The 16,666-nt window shown below is 35.8% G+C and overlaps 1 protein-coding gene across 10 annotated transcripts in view; it reads left to right on the forward strand.

Annotated features, from left to right (window-relative positions):
• The window catches only part of THRB (thyroid hormone receptor beta), a 376,102-nt gene that overhangs the window by 77,485 nt on the left and 281,951 nt on the right, over positions 1-16,666 (forward strand). The window contains exon 1 of one of the 10 annotated variants that reach the window (XM_027584824.2): positions 13,835-13,860. The exons of the other annotated variants lie outside the window; for them this stretch is intronic. The gene's annotated coding sequence lies outside the window, so the exon portion shown is untranslated. Of the gene's footprint in view, positions 1-13,834; positions 13,861-16,666 lie in introns of those variants that run through there. 10 annotated transcript variants of the gene reach the window in all.

Raw genomic sequence — 16,666 nt, forward strand, 5'->3', positions numbered from 1 at the left:
CTTTAAAAAAGAAAAGAATGGCCAACTTCTAAGAGATAATTAGACAACAGCGAATTGACATGGGTGAGAGCAGGGAAGAAAAGGGAAGGTATTGGACAAATACTCAGAAGGCCATTAGAGAAAGTATTCCAATTTGAGCGGGCAATCACATAAGAGCAGGACAGTATTTCTGAAAGGACACAGGCTTGGGCCAGGCAACCTCAATTTGAGTCTGAATCTACCACTTAGCTAGTCCTGTGATTCTGGGTAACTTACTTAATTCCTCTAATCCCTGTTTCCTCATTTGTGAGACTGGATAATGATAGAATCAACACAACCAAGGGCACAGGTAGGTGGTGGTAAGAGTTAACAAGGACAACAAATATGAGGTGCTGGTATGTAATAGGCACTCAATGGCATCGATTGGAGAGGAGCCAAGGTTAAAAATGACTTTCTCTTTTGATGTATAGACAATCAATATTGTTATTTTAATGTGGAATCATTTTCCTATGAGGGCATGTGTTAATTTCACTGATACTCAGTTGTTCACACATGAGGAAAGCCTTATCAGAAAGACAAAAGTGTTCTATAATAGCATCACTAGCTTCCAGAATTAACTTGAAGTCCAGAGATTCTCCCTGAGGGGGGAGCCATTTTTTTGTTCTCCTGAAGTCAGACAATCCCAAAGTATACCTTAATTAATTAAATATTCCACAAAAATACTTTAAGTTTGAGACTATCCTAATGAATCAGCCTATGGTCCTTGCCCTATGATCGTTCACAAGCTTGTGGATCTGATCTAGATGCCACAGAAATATAAAGTGCCAACTCACTCTGTCTCTAGAAACAGGGGGTGAGGGAATTTTTCTGATGAGAAGACATATGAGTTTGGTTTTGAAGAATGAATACAAGTTTTCCCGATAGGTTCCAAGTGGGGAAGACATGCCAGGCAAAGGATAAAGTGCTTTCCTTAGGTAGACTCTAAACAGCAGATGGTTAAATAGGAGCAAGTAGGTGAATTTCCATCCCTATTGTTCATCCATTTATGCAGACAATAGAAAATTCAGTCCTTGGTGAGTTTGCCAGCTAGGACTTAAGGATTTTAGTTTAATTATGTCAGACTAATGGAGAGGAAGAGAGAAATCTTTGCTTCAGAGGAGGAAATGGCTAAATTCCTGGTGACATACTTTGCAAACTGAACCCAACATAGGAAACCTTCCTTAATGGGAAACCTTCCCATAAGCTCCTCATCTTCAATCATCTTTTAAAGTCAAGAAGTTAAAAAACTTATGTACTTTTCCTGGAGTTCCAAAATTAGAGGCCAGACAGGGATAATGCATCATGACATTGACATTTTGTCCTTTCTTATTTATTTTACATAATCAGTGTGTTCTCTCAAGCCTACTTGCATAAACACACAATGATACATATTTAATGAATTCGTTCTTAAACAGCTATAGAAAATGTACTTTATTAATATGCCACTTCAATTTTAGGAAGCATCCCATCAGATATGTATGTGTGCTTGGCTTACAAAATGACTCAATGAAGGATAAATATACATAAATAAAAGTAGATTTTAGAAGTGCCCTTTAAGCTCATGAAACTGCTTTTTCTTTCTGAGGCCAAAGAACTGTTATCTTCTTACTTATTTAAAAGGAATTGTGGGTCAAATTGAGCCCGTATTCAAAAACATTAAATTCAGAGCAAAGTAGTGTGCAATGTAAACTTCTCTATAGAAATAAACTCTGTCTAGCCTGCTGAATCTCAAAATTCATTCCATTATCCAATTCCATTGGGAGGCTTATTAGATTGCAGATTCCTGGGCTCACCTAAAAAGATCCATTCAGTAGGTCTGGAGTGGGGATCGGGAATCTGCATTTTAAATAACCCAATGACTGATGCAAGTGGTGTCAGTATCAGAATTGAAAAACTCCACTTTATGCCTGGCTGGTTCCCTTGTGGTCAGATGAAGTTAATAGGTTGTAGAATTAGAGCAAAGCATCAGGCTGTTGTGAAGGGGGAGTCCTGTGAGGCTAAAGAAGCAACCATTAAACACCTGGGTTAGTATTTGATAAACAGAACACTTGATACATTGGACAGCCCCAAGTGAAGCTAACAGATTCTTGTTCTTGTTCTCTTTCTGTTAATCCTTTTCACTGTTCATTAGCAATTCTTCCTACATGTAAGTACAGTTCCCAAAAGGCAGCTCCCAGTGAAATGTGGGAGACCCAGAGGCCTTGAAGACTTCTTCATCTCATCAGCATTCCATTTACGCATGTCACTCTGGGAAAGCTTCTGTTGGCTCCCTAATCTACTTTCTGTGACTTCCAGATAGTTGACTCTGACCTCTCTAGGTTTACATATCTCGTCTCTTCCAAACTTATAACTATGACTCCTTTGATGTATCTACTCCTTGCAGATCCTAAAATCTATCTGAAAGCACTTGGAAAAAAATATGCTTATATAAGGCAGTATCATTAATGTATTTTTATGCACCTCAAGATGATTGACCTGGAATTTTACAATGGTGTGCTTGAATACCCAGTAAAATTACATTATGTAACAATTTTTTCTGAAACAATTTTGATTTCAAATATTCCATTCCATGACCACTATGAATACATATTTATACTTGTTGGAACAAGATTCCAGATTATTGATTCAGAAACTAAAGTTTTAGGTATCAACTGTCTTACTACTAAGTTAGGTAGGAGAATATTAAAAATCCATCTTGCCCATTTGGCATTTCCATAGCAAAGGCACAAGATACCTGAAAAATGTTTGAATTTTATAATTCTACTCCCATTGTTCTGGACTTCTGGAGTCCCTTAATTTGAAACAAATATTTATTTTGTGGTATAAGAATTAATACTTAATATACTTAATACCTTGTAGTTTGGATTTCTTGGACTGATTTTTTTTCTCTTTCAATTATGTGTTTCATTTGATTCCTTAAAAATTTGTCCCAGTAATGGTACCAGTAACAAAATAGCTTCTACAGTACTAGGAACCAGGCCTTTCCCTCTGAGAGACAAATATTTATTTGAAATTAGGCAGAAACAGTTAACTTGGTTAAAGAGCACTAAGTGAACTTCAGAGTCAGTCCTTCAGAATCCAAATCTCATCCCTTATGACACTCTTGCCTGACAAGAACTGTAGGGATCTGAGATTTTTCCCCTACTGCAGGCTAAACGCCCATCACAGTGAATGAATGAGGGCTGAAAACATGACACTCTTGGGTCAGAGATAAAATAGAGTTTGTTATTCACTGCACTAACAGTAGCCAGAATATCAACATTTTTTTGGTGCCTGTTCCCTGAGTTCTAATTCCCACAAGGTGATGTAGAGGTCTGGGTGACACTTGAACATGCAGTGAGTTGCATTACTGAGGAATCCTGAATTTAGGGAACCCACATATTTTCTAATGGGCTGTAAGCATGCCTGGCCTTTGATGCGACAAGAGATTGTCTCTACCTTCCAAGTCTATTCACTGTGCTAACATCTTGAGAAGCTAGTTTGGAACAACGGTAGTCAGTGTCTCTGCTTATAAGACATGTAGAAATTTGAAAGACCTATGGAGAATTTTCCCTCCATAATACCATAGAAAATACTTTGTTCTTGAATATATTTATTCAAGCCTTTTAGGTATGGTTTTCCACAGGTGCCAGTTCATTTTAGACATGCTTGTTGGCTAACATAGCTATGGAACAAATCACTCTTTCTACCAAAATTGATACCATTTATAAATGTCACTGATGATATAATACTGATGGAAATCATTGTTTTTATTTATTTTCCTTCTAATTTAATGCATCCACACCCAGAATACAGCTGAAGGGCTGACTATTCCATATTTGCCCCAACAAATAATTTAATATCAGAGTTTATATGGATGCGACATGATTAGGTATTCTCGAAGATAGTATTCAAAACTGAATTCTCTAGGAACACTGAAGCATAGATACCCTGAAGCAACATTTTTTGTTTGTGGATTTGTTTGTTTCTTGACATCATGTAATGTGGCTTTCTCTAAATGGTCAAGAAAAGGTTTTTGCTTGTTTAATTTTTTCTGAATTATCTGGTCTAAGTTATGACACAATTATTCAAGTCTATTTTCTTTGCTTGTGTTGTAGAACTTCTAAGATACAGATACATGCTGTTCTTTTAGCATGTCTGGCGACATAGAAGAAGAAGAATAGCAAATAAGTTCTCACCATTAACTTTGGGCTTCCTGTTGGATTGACTTACTCAAAGTAAACTTGACATACTTACACTGGGAGTGATTATTTACTGTCTCCTGAATCAATATAAAGGATTGGCAGGCAACAGTCAGCTTTTGTTTCTGGAAACATTGGTTTTTCTCTTAATAAAAATGCATTTTCATGGTTGCTTCATTTATGCAGTATCTTCCTTGAATTCCTTCTTAGCACCAATGCCATTGTTATCAAGGTAGAGTTGGAATTCAGTGTTTCCACCTGCTTCTACAAGTGCATTACTGCTTCCTGCCATATGAGATGTATCTTAAAATGCCAATACACCATAGGCGTCCAAGGCAAGTGTGAAACAGAGATTTAAAAAAATAGCTGGTAATATGTTTTTTGTCCTTGGGTTGGTCCAGAGATGACTCCAAACATCCCTTTTCTATGCTCTTTCTTCCCAGTGCACTCTGCTGAGTGAGTGTGCATAGTCAATTCAAAAGTGACCAAAACTAAAGCTACCCATTCTTTGGGTTTCCTATTGGTTATTGTCTGCAAAAGAATGATAAAAGCCAAGGGCTAGGGTATTTGTAGGTGGAACAAAACTTTATGAATAGCTAATAACTGAAGCCCATCATTTTGACATTGTAGCTTCTAAGCAATGAGTGACAAATTGTTGTTGATACTGCTTTAGTTTTCTGTACCATTAAATTATTATTTGCTGGTTGAACTCAGAACACTAGGGGGCACTAATTTGCTCAAGAAATCATTTTAACTCATCAGGACATGACCTCAATCTCACCCAATTACATTTAGATCTAGAGAAGACCTACGGGTTAATTTAGGCCAGTTTTATAAATATTTATTTCAAAACCAGAAGGAAATGACTTGCCCAGGGCTAACACAGGCAAGCGAGTGTCCTAGTGATTTGATATTCTTTCTCCTCTACCATGATACTTTTGTCAGAGAATCTGGAATAGCACCTTTTTAATCATCAGTAGTAAATGCCTGCAACGCTATGTTTAGAGGATACTGTTTTGAACAACACGGACATGGTTCTGTTCTCAGATTGTTCATCAGCTAGGAAGACCCATTGACTGATTAACTGAATTTTAGCAAAAAGTATTATGGAAGAGTATAGCAATGGGATGTCAGACTTCCTTGTTTAGCTGAACCTTTAATGAAAAGGAAATTGGTAAATAAGAAGCAATAGGGAGGGAAGATTTAATGGTAAGAATTAAGGATGATATGACAGTACTGAGATAGGAAGGACCAAAGGAACTTGGAGGACCTGAAAAGCCTAGTGGGGCAGGAGCATAGAAGCAGAGAGGGAGAAAGAGTGGCACAAGATGAGGCTGGAGAGGGAGGAAGCCAATTATCCAGGGCCACATGGGCTGTGTTGAGAATCGGGGAGCACCTTATCTTAAAAAGGTAATGGAGAGTCACTGAAGGGGCCAGAGACAAATGCATGCATTCTGTGTGTACAAACACTGACTATAGAATGGAGAGGAATGTGGTTGGAAAGAGGAAGAGAAGTTAAGATGCAACCCAAGTCATCCAAACAAGAGATGATGGACAAGAACTGCAGTGGTGGAACTTTAGGGTGGTGCTTTGCATCCGTAAAGGGTGACTTTCCTCTGAAGCATCCAGATGAGACAAGTACCCCCAGCTGCATCCTGGCAGGGTTTCTGCTCGAAGTCTTCCTACTCCTCTTCTTTGTCCCACTCTTTTTTGACTCTTACAGCTATGGCTTTCTTAATTTAGTACTAGAATCCAAATTGGGACCAACTAGAGCCTTACCCTTGCAGCTGAGCATAGCCAGGTTTGTTCCATCATCCCAGAAGTTACCTGCTGCTATGGCTCTCTTCAAGTTGGACTCACCCTTTGGAAGTTTACAGAGATGCCAGGGTGTCAAAGGAAGGCAAGGCAGGAAACAGATATGCTTTGTGCCACTTGATTTGTTCAGCTGAGTTTTGTGTTGTCATGGGATTATTATTATTTCTTAAACTTTTTTACTGGATAAGAACATTAAGTACTCATTGTAGAAAATCTAGAAAATAAAGGAAACTGAGAAAAAAATCACCCCCTAATTCTTTTTCCCCCAATTCTGCAATTTAAATCAAATAGCCTTTATAATCTTGGAATATTTCTCTTTTTTCTAAGCATATTTTTAGCATATTGGGATCTCAGTATGAAAGGTTTATGTACCATTTTTACAAAAATATTGCTAGCATTTTAAGTGCTTATTGTGTGTGAGACTCTGAACAGAGTGATTTGCAAACTTTACTCAAATTTAATTGTCCAAACAACCCTATGGGGTAGAATCTATAATCCCCTTTTACAGAAGAGGAAACTGAGGCATAGTGAGATTGAACAACTTCTTTAAACAGATTTATTGAGGTATAATTGACATACAATGATCTGTACATATTTAAAGTATACAGTTTGATAAATTTTGACATATGTATATACCTGGAAATTTTCATCATAGTCAAGATGATGAACTTATCATCCCCCCTAAAGGTTTCTCTTTCCCTTTGTTATCCATTCTCCCCAGTGCCCACCTCCCTAGGCAACCATGGATCTGCTCTCTATCACTATAGGTTAGTTTGCCTCTTCTAGAACTGTGGATTCATACATTATGTATTGTTTGTTGTCTGGCTTCTATCACTTAGCATAATCATTTGAGATTTCATGTACTAATAATTTATTAGTATTTATGGCCAAGTAGTATTCCATTGTATGGATACCACAATATATTTTATCTATTCACCTGTTGATGAATATTTAGATTATTTCCAATTTAGGGCATCCACAAATAAAATGTCTATGTGCATTAGTGTACAAATCTTTGTATGGATTTATGCCTTCATTTTTTCTTGGGTAAACACCTAGGAGTGGAATGGCTGGGTCATATGACAGGTATATTCAAAATACATAAAGAACACTCAAAACTCAATAATCAGAAACCAGGCAACGCAAAATAAAAACAGGCAAAAGATTTGAACACACACTTTAACAAAAAAGATATACAGATGGCAAATAAGCACATGAAAAGAGTCTCCACATTATTAGTCATTAGAGAAATGCAAATGGAAACCAGAGTGAAATACCACTACACTCCTATCAGAATGGTTAGGATGGCAAGACTGACCATACCAACTGCTGGTGAGCATGTGGAAAAACAGAGTCTCTTGCACTCTGCTGGTGGGAATATAAATGGTTACAACCACTTCAGAAAATTGTTAGGTAGTTTCTTAAAAGATTAAACATAAACCTACTATATAAGTTTCCTGTGGCTGCTAAAGCAAGTTACTGTAAACTTGGTGGGTAACAACAGCAGAAATTTATCCTCTCTCATTTCTGGAGACTAGAAGTCCAAAATCAAGGTGTCAGCAGGGTGTTGTTCCTTTCAGGTGCTCTCACAAAGATTCTATTCTTGGCTTCTTCCAGTTTCTGGTAATTGCCAGCATTCCTTGGCTGGAGGCTACGTCATTCTAATTTCTGTCTCTGTCTTCATATCACCTTCTCTTCTGAGTGTCTGTGTCTAAACTCCCCTCTGCTGCTTCTTACAGGGAAACATGTGACTATATTTAGGACCCACCTGCATAATCCAGGATAAGCTCCTCCTCTCAAGATTCTTCACTTAAGCATAGTTTTTGCCATATAAAGTAATATTCACTCATTTGTCATATAAGATAATATTCACAAGTTCTGCAGATTAGGACATGGACATATCTTTTGGGGGGCCACCTACACCTACCATAAGCAAGTTTTTAACCTTATATTATAACACAAGCATGATCCCATTTTTATTAAAATTCTCTTGTAAATACCATTTCAAATGGTCACAAAATGTTTGCCACATGAATGGATCCATCACAATTAATTATTGAACACATTTCAACTACTGAACATTAAATAAAACATTCAGAAGAAATTTCTTATTTAAAATAAGACTGCAGTAAACATCGTAGTGTGTAAGGCTGTTTTTTCTTATATTTTGGGTCCCCCCCCGAAGTGAGTTCAATGAGCCAAAAGCTATAAATATGAACTTCTTTGCATATTTTCCAGAAGCTTAGTACCAACTTACATTCTATCTATAAGTAAGAAAGCCTCTTTAACTGCTCTTTCCTATTTAAAGTAAAAGTTTTGGGGGTAAATTCATCAGTAGAAAATTGGTATTTTAATTTATATTAATAATGAAATGAGATGATTTCTTATATATTTTTTAAAGATTTTATTTATTTGACAGAGAGAGACAGAGTAAGAGAGGGAACACAAGCAGGGGGAGTGGGAGAGGGAGAATCAGGCTTCCTGCCAAGTAGGGAGCTCGATGTGGGGCTAGATCCCAGGACCCTGGGTTCATGACCCAAGCCAAAGGCAGAAGCTTAATGACTGAGCCACCCAGGCACTTCTGATTTCCTATATGTTTTAATCAAAATATATTTCGTTCTCTTGTGTCCTCTGCCTAATTGGGTAGTGCTTTTTTAAAATGATTTTTATATGAACTCTATATAGTTGAAAATATGGACACTTTAAAATTTGTGTTGTGAATGTTTTTCTGAGTCCATGGTTTGCTTTTATATTTTGCTAAGTTTGAGAACTGGGGATTTTGACATACAGAAGTGTAAAATTCTTTGACATTGGGACATAGTATTGAGGTTTCTACTGCCAAGGTAGGAGGATTTAAGAAAATTTTCCTACATTCAGAGGGCAGGTATCTGTTATAACTATATCTAATTTTGTTTTTTTTTTCTTTTTTGGTAACTCTTTAATCCATCCATATTTTTATTTTGCTATGTGGAGAGAGGTTGAGATCATAACTATGTTTTTCCAAACTCCTAAGAATTAAATGATTATCTCAAAAGCACTCTTATTGAATAATCCCATCTCTTTAAGTATTGATTTGTGATGGTTCTTTTATCATTTTTTTAAGGTTCTCATATAAACTGGGGTTTGTTTGGAGGACATTTATTCTATTCCATTAATCTGTTTTTGGCCAATATGAGAGATTTATATTGAAATTTTAAGATATATTTTAATATACAGGTAAATCAGTGCATGAAGTTATCATTTGTCCCTAATCAGAGAAAGCTTTTGTTTAAATACAATGTTGTGATTGCATGTTATAAGAGCAACCTGGCTAGCATATAGATTATCCTGCCAATAATTTACATCAGTTTTTATTGCTATTAATTAGCACTTTTTTTGACTCATTACAATGGAGTACTCTCTCTATATATGATGTTCACATTTTGCCTTCTCCTGCTTTTATTCTATCCCCAAACTCATTACCAGATGATATATTGCATTTAGAAATGTCCTTGAAACTGTTAAACTATTTGATAAATGCTCTTTTAGCTTGCCGAGTTGCTTTTTTTTTTTTCCTACCTCAGCCACAATACTGACCAGCTACTACTCAACTGACCAGATCCCAGATCCCTCCAATCTGATTTGGTTATTTAGATCAGGATTTTCAACTTTGGTACTGTTGACATTCGGGTTAAATAATGTTGTGTTGTGTCCTATTCAGTGTAGGATGTTTAGCAGTATTCCCCGCTCGTTACCAATAACCCCATTTCCTCCCACCCCAGTTGTGACAATCAAAAATGTCTCCAGATATTGCCAAATGTCCCTTTGGGAACAGAATAGCCCCCATTGAGAACTATTGATTTAGATCAAAGTAGTCAGACAGCATGCAGCATACTAAATTTATCTAACTTTTATTTATTATTATTACTATTTATAATCTTAGTAATACAATCAGGTTGAACCTAAGGCAAACCAATTATTTGCACAATGATTCACTGTCATTGCCTTGAAAAAAATCAACCCTAGGGCATTCTGCTTGGCCATGTGACTTAAACATGACCATAGGAAGAACAGTGACATTATCCTTGTTCAAAATAAAACATCTCAGAGATCTCTTTTGGTTCACCTCTCCCTACTTAGCTTATGTTGATGATAAATTTGAAAAGCTGTCAATTTGATAATCATATTGGTATATGTAAATGAAATTATGCCCTGAGTTTTAATCTTGTATTTTGTGATACTTAGAAAATGGCTCAAACTCTAAGCCCATAATTCTTTGAATCGTCTTGCCTTTGATTTTAGCATATAACCATGGCTGTCTGAGCTAGTTAGTTCAGAGGGGTTTTACAAGATGATAATGAGGCCAATGTTGCAGTTTCAATTAGCTTCACAGAAGAAAAACCCAGCTTCACAGCAGCAGACTGAACTGCTAACCCCTGCCACCACTCTCAGCCAATGGCCAAAAGGAACATGAGAACAGAGAATGTTGTCGACTCAGCACTCCCAAGACCATTTAGCCTGGACAAGCAAAGGTCACATCTCATTGACGATGATGGCCCATCCGTGTTATATTCCTACACCAATTCACTGCAGAAACACAAAATGAAGAATACTCTGTAAATCAGAGCTGCCTTTATAGCCAATGTAGATCATTGAGGCAAAGACTTGTTTATTCTAATTTTTTTGGAACAATGAATAGGACAGCTGTAGTTTTGAAAGGTATTTAAGCAACTTTTATTTTTGTTTTCAAATTTGCAACTTTGACCATATATTTAAAGTTAAGTACATTTTATTCACTCATGAAATTATTTTCTAATCATTCACTTAGAGGGATGGGTCATTATAATCATAAATATGTCTGCTACTATGTCAATATAATAGTTAAATCACGCAATTTTTCCTTGGAATGAGAAGACTTTTGTAAGCATTAAAATGGAAATTGAATTTTACTTACATTTAATATTATGGGCAGAAGGGTATTAACATGGATCCCTGGCAGCAATTTCCCTAATACTGATTTACATGTTGTATAAAATGTAACATCCATGGAAACGTGACCCTCAACTTCTGCATTTTCTTGCAAAGATTGGACTTAATTCTGCTTTTAAAATATTTGCATTGTTCCTGTTAAACTGTCTAGATAATAATGGATGCAGGTGAATGTTGGCCAGTTTGGTTTATGCACTTAGTTGCAGCATTAAGATACATTTCTTTCCTTTATCCTCTGGTCTTTGAATTCAGATCATACTCATCCACTCCCAGGTCACTCTTTCCCAGTAGGGAGCTTCATGGAGCTTAATACCATTTATATAATGGTTTTCCTTTCTCACTGGTGCCTAAATTTTCCTTCTGACTTACCAAGAGATCCATAGGAATTTTCAACAACGTTGGTATTATATTCTGATGGTGAATGGATATCCAATTTCAAGCTCTTCCATTCACAATGCATTCATCAAAACACAATCAACTTTAGTAGCCCATAGAGAAAATAGCTTTTAGAACCTGATATTTACTTCACCTCATCAAAGGTCTGCTAAACATATTGAGTCCTAAATGAATAGCAGTGGACAAGCCAAACAAATTGAGCCTTGAATGCAAGAATGTCTACAGATGTTTCCATGAATTGCTTTTTAATCAATGAAATCAGGAACATGTGTGGTTTTTTAAATTGATTCCTACAGTTGCAGCTGCATAAGGACCACATTTTCCCAACTGCCTCTCTGTTACCATTCAGAATCTCGTTTCAATATCATGATATTCTCTTGCTAAAAAATCTAATATTTATCTAGCATTTCTATGTGTCAGGTACTATCCAAAGTGCTTTCATGGATTATTTAATTTGATTTTTTACAATGGCCTTATGACACATACCAGATATTTTTACTATTCTCATTATACAGCTAAGGGAACTGAGTGGTAAAAGTTAGTCAGTGGCCCAGGATTATACAGCTAACAGAAACACATGACAGAGCCAGATCCTGAGTTTGGTCTGCATGAATCCAGAGTCTATAGTCCTAACTGCTACAATGTACTGCCTCCTAAAAGTCATTATCACAAAGATTTGTATTATTTTTTATTTCTAAGAATAATATGATTTTATTTCTGTTATCATATTTGACTTGAAACAAATAACTAAAATGATACCCAAATATCTTTTGTGTCACCCAACCTGAATTCTTACAGAATGTATCCTGTCTGTGCTAATTTGACTTATAATTGGGGCTTCATCCCTCTGGTATTCATGGGTCTTAAATTTGTAGCTAGAAACTTGTTCATGTTTTGAGTAATTGTATCTCACTCCCTATGACATTTTGGGCACTTAAAACATGTTCGACAATATTTTAAAGAATACAATTTACACCACTTCCTTTAGAAGACTATAAATAAAATAATGATAGAAAGTGTCAAGCCATAATTACATTGAGAGTTTTAGTAACCTCATAAACCACAGGAATGAAATACCAAAAAATTTTTTTTCAACCACCAGCATCAAAATCTCATTTGCTGATTCTATTTTTGCAGCATTGATGGAAGTAATCCAGTTAGGCTGACATTTTTATAGAGGATAGTTTGATGTTCAAATAAGCCGTGTTATTTCACCATCTTTATCTTTATGGGAAAGGTTTTTTTCTTCTGTAATGATTTGAACTGTGCTATAAAGTAAATGAAAATGTGTCTTGTGGGTTGGATTATGGCTCCCAAAGACACATTTCAGTTGACATAAAGGTCTTTGCCATACCACAGTTGATGTTTACAGATACACACCCCTTCTAATTTTTAATGTTGTTGTTGAATTTCTTAATGCATCTAATCAGAGAAAATATGTCAAAAGGAAAGGGATGCTTGGTCTCAAACATATGCTTGGGTTTCTGTTAATCAGGAAACAAATGTCCAAATGCGTTTGCACACAATCTCACACACATGCTCACATATGTGCTCACACACACACTCAAGTTTGGAGCTAAGTGTGAATCCGGTGACACAGTGACACTTAGAGCCAAATACTAAGCATATGTCAAAATTTGGTGTGATCACAACAGAAGAATGGTACAATATTGTTTCGTTCAGCATGATGCAGAAAGAGAAGCCAAATAACCGAAAATCATAAAACAAATGTCATTTCCTTCCCAGAAGCATTATGTTTCAATAATTGAGAAAAAAATAAGACCAATTTGTTTCAGTCTGACTTTCTTGTCACTGGTAAATTAATAGATACATTTCTACTCCTTAAGAGAAAATAGGCTAATGAACCTTTAATGGTCGAGATGGGCTAGATAAAATTGCTGATATCTGATGTTTCTGTGCTATAGATCAAAATATATCTATCACTCAGCAAAAAAAAAATAGTATCAACAAATTTATATAGCTCAGTTTGACAGAATAGCACTCATTGTATTCATTTTTATCCTCTTAGGATTTCATTCTTTCTATATTTTTTTAAAGACGGCATATTTTAATCATGTAGAAAACTCATAGCTTTAGAGATTGGCCTTACTGATACAAATAACTTGCATATGGGTCAAATATTTTTGATATATTATTATCCATGAATTCCTTTATGAGAGCTAAGGATAGAATAGTTGTTCATCAGTAGCAAATTTCACCAAGAATGAGAATTAGAATTCTTTCAGGATCCTTTGATATCTTTGGCTAATGGGCAAATGATAACCTCAGGGAAAAGTGAATGGGCGCCAATTGCTAACTCCTTTAAGAAATCCTCCTATATCATGTTAGAAAGTCATAGCTAGATGGAATGGTTGATAGATTCACGGAATGGAAATGCCATTGGAATTATCCAGCCCAACAGTTCTCAACTGTCCAGTTAGAGGGTCCAGATCCACATGGATAGGTTGTTATGAGCAGTGAGGTATGTTGTATTTTTTTTTCTAATGCTCAAAGTACTAGGATTCGCAAATTATTCTTTTATAAATTAGAATGTATTTAAAATTACCCATCCAAAAATGCCACGCTAATTTAATAGCATTTCAAATCAGAAAGAAAGAAGTGCAGTTTCAGCTAGTGGGTCTAGTATTACATACCTGTCCCATGGAGATACCCATGGGAATGAATCTTGCATGAAAACAGAGGGGTGATGTTTCCTAGCAGAAAAAAAGCTCTTGATCTGAAGATCTAGGCACTTCCTCTAACTTTTCTACAATCAGCAGAGATTGCTGAAATCATAAGCCAACAGTTGATGGTGTTCATGGAATCAGCAAAGGGCCATAATCTTGAAGGACATTTCTCGAGGGCCTGGTGAGGCCTGAGGAAATGCCTGTACCACCACTATGGAACACATTTTTTTGTAACTCGATGTTTAGAACTCTTGGATTCTCTGTCTCCTCCCTGCTGACAGCACCTAGCTCCCACTGCCAAAGTTTGTTTTCTCTGAGCTCAGTTTATCTAAAGTGGCCATACTCCAAGGGTTGACCTTTTCTTTCTACAGTTGTGTTAATATCATGGATTAAACTCTGTAGTTGGTCTCAATCCATGGCTATTCTCATAGACCTAGAAGAAGTGTTAATTCAATGCTTACAGGAGAACCTTATTCCTTTATCTACAAGTAGTTATTTGGAGGGGTGAAAGGCACCTCACAATTGCCCCCATTAACAAGAAATTTAAGATCTAAATCTGACTCTATCATTGTTATTGCTGTTTTTAACTGCGTGATTATGATAACCCTCTAGGTTATTTATTGTAGGCAATTTATACCATATCTCATTCTCATGATCTTCATCCTATGAACCCCTTTTTTTGACTTATAATTTGTATAAATTTATAATCTTAACAGCTGTAAACTATTATAGAAGTAGACCAAAGATGTGACTATTCCAATTCCTCTTATGGTACAGGGCAATCCCAGCAAAGATGACACCAAAACCTTATAAATCAACCTTATAGGTTGAAAAACCCCAAGTAATATATGAGCAGATTCAATCTAGCAAGACATAAAAACAATAACAAACCATAATCAAACAGCTGGTTCTTAAGGACATAAGAAATTTTACTATTAGTCTATTGTCATAATTCATCTTATTAATGGTTAAATGAGAAAAAATTTATCATTCTATGTTCAAAAAGAACTTGATTTAATATACACTGCTGATGAAAATTCTTAATGAAACATGAAGTCTGTTTAAAATGATAAAGATTTTTTATTTGAAACAAAGACTAAATTTTTCATTTGTAAAATTCAGTATGTATTTTCATTAAACTGAGAAACAAGAAGAGGATTACAAGTTTATTGACAAGGAAAAAATTAGATAAGGTTATTAGAAAGGGGAAGTAAAAAAACCACCACTTGTCTATATTGAAAATTTAAGAGAACCAATTGAAAAAAAAAGCTATTAAAACGGTCAAGACTTTTGGGCGCCTGGGTGGCTCAGATGGTTAAGCATCTGCCTTCGGCTCAGGTCATGATCCCAGGGTCCTGGGATCGAGTCCCGCATCGGGCCTCCTGCTCCTTGGGAGCCTGCTTCTCTCTCTCTCTCTCTCTCCCTCTCTCTCTCATGAATAAATAAAGAAAATCTTTAAAAAAAAAAAAAAAAAAGAATCTCTTATAAAACGGTCAAGACTTTTGTATTACAAAATTTTTCACTACGCTCCTTACAAAAATAAATACATAAAAATAAAGTACTTATTAGCCCTAATCAATTAAATAATAAGCAGAAAAAACCCACACATCACAATAGCAACCCTAAAATAAAAATAACTAAGAATAAATATAAAAATAAGTGGATAAGACTACCAAAAAATGTGTAAGATTACCTTGAAAAAAATATAAAATAATTTGGAAGAAGATGATATTTAACAGGGAAATATTCTGTACTTCTCAACAAAAAGAATCAATATTTTAGGCATTAAATTCTCCCTCAATGTAATCCAACCACTGAATGCATCTAAAATAAGAATCACCAAGGGATTCTTTTAATAATGTGACAAAATAATTTAAAAATTCATGCGAAGTAAATTGAAAAGCAAAAATAGCCAATAACTTATTTAAAAATCAATGCTCCCAAAACGTTAAGAACAATTATATTAAAAGAAAAGATTTGATCAAGTTTCAACATAAAATGTGATACTCTATGCAATGAAGAAAAACCACAAACAAAATGAAAAGATTATAAACATGATGGGAAAAATCTGTAAGACAAGATTTTTTTTTAAAGATTTTATTTATTTATCTGACAGAGAGAGAGACAGCGAGAGAGGGAACACAAGCAGAGGGAGTGGGAGAGGGAGAAGCAGACTCTCTGTGGAGCAGGGAGCCTGATGCAGGGCTCGATCCCAGGACCCTGGGATCATGACCTGAGCCAAAGGCAGACACTTAACTGACTGAGCCCCCCAGGCGTCCCAAGGTTTTTATATATATATAAAGCAATCTTACAAATATGAACGAAACAGTATTCCTATAGAATCCACAAGACCAAAGGCTAGCAAACCTTTTCTGTAAAGGACAAATAGTAAATACTTTTGGCTTTGCGGGCTGTGACCACAGTTTTGTTACAATTACTCAACTCTGCCCTTGTAGCACAAAAGCAACCATAGACAATGCATAAAGAAATAGGTATGACTGTATTCCAATAAAACTTTATTTACAAAAATAGAAAGTGAGACAAAACGAGCCACAGACCACAGTGTGCCAACTCCTGCAATAGACTTTCTAGGACTATATG

This window comes from Zalophus californianus, chromosome 1, assembly GCF_009762305.2.
Source record: "Zalophus californianus isolate mZalCal1 chromosome 1, mZalCal1.pri.v2, whole genome shotgun sequence".
Lineage (NCBI taxonomy): Eukaryota > Metazoa > Chordata > Mammalia > Carnivora > Otariidae > Zalophus > Zalophus californianus.